This window comes from Syngnathus scovelli, unplaced genomic scaffold, assembly GCF_024217435.2.
Source record: "Syngnathus scovelli strain Florida unplaced genomic scaffold, RoL_Ssco_1.2 HiC_scaffold_41, whole genome shotgun sequence".
Taxonomy (NCBI): Eukaryota; Metazoa; Chordata; class Actinopteri; order Syngnathiformes; family Syngnathidae; genus Syngnathus; species Syngnathus scovelli.
In genome coordinates, this window is record NW_026061507.1 from 83,584 (window position 1) to 84,606 (window position 1,023).

Sequence of the window (1,023 nt, forward strand, 5' to 3'; positions counted from 1 at the left end):
AGAAGGTTCCTCTCCCAGCGCCAAGGTTCCTGCTCTTATACTACTCTGGCCGCCTTCCTGCAAGGAGGCGACTGCCTAGCCTGTGTGATAATGTGTGACCTTGTCATCTTAACCGAGAGCGACTTCTACATATGTGCAAAGGGTTTCATAGAGTAGAGAAAGCTAATAAAGCAAGAGAAGTGTTACAGCGATATAATGGCATAGCTCAAGCTCCCTAGCTAATCACATGTGCCAAAGAGGCCTATTCTAACAAACCGTTGGTGAGAATGGGTAGACGGGGAAGCCTGTAAGCGAGTCCCTCACTCGCATACTCCATCGCTTCTCTGCCTTTTGGCTAAGATAAAGTGTAGTATCTGTTCTTGGGTTTGGGGGATTAAGAGAGCTGACCGTAGAAGAGAGAATTTTAACCATAAAAGTGGTGATTTTACCCTTGCTTTTACTAATCAGTTCTGTTTTCATCCCAGCAAGTAAGTTGCTTTTAGAATTGGACCGAGCCATTTTTTACTTCACCTGGAAATCCAAGTCAGAGGGACTGAAGAGGGACACCATGAAGAAAAAGAAAAAAAATAGAGGAGAAGGAGTCCCGAACTTAAAACTCTTCCTCGGAAGCAGATATGTTGCCCTGCACCTGCGAAGCGCGCTCGTTACACCAAATGCATCGAAAAGCCAAGCAATGACACAATTCTGGATGGGCTCATACTGTCACGGTTGGGTGGTGGAGCATGGAGCAGGACGACCAAGTGCAGCTCGGACCAGGGTTTATTGAAGCAACTCAAAATACAGACTCGGTAAACTGACATGACTTAAACAATAACTTGACTGACTGACCGGGACGTGGAACAAGAAGACAGCAGGACATGACGGCACCAAGACAGGACGACACACCGAACGACAGGAACCAAAACCAATGACCAAAACCAATGACCAAAACCAATGATCCGACAGGGAGAGAGGGGCAGACAGGACTTTTATACACGACAGGTAACGAGAGGCAGGTGGGAACAATCACACTGATCATGGGCA

The 1,023-nt window shown here is 46.9% G+C and overlaps 1 pseudogene; it reads left to right on the top strand.

Annotated features, from left to right (window-relative positions):
• Nucleotides 1-314: 314 nt before the first annotated feature.
• LOC125968001 (U2 spliceosomal RNA) lies at nucleotides 315-522 on the top strand (annotated as a pseudogene).
• The last annotated feature ends 501 nt before the right edge of the window (nucleotides 523-1,023 follow it).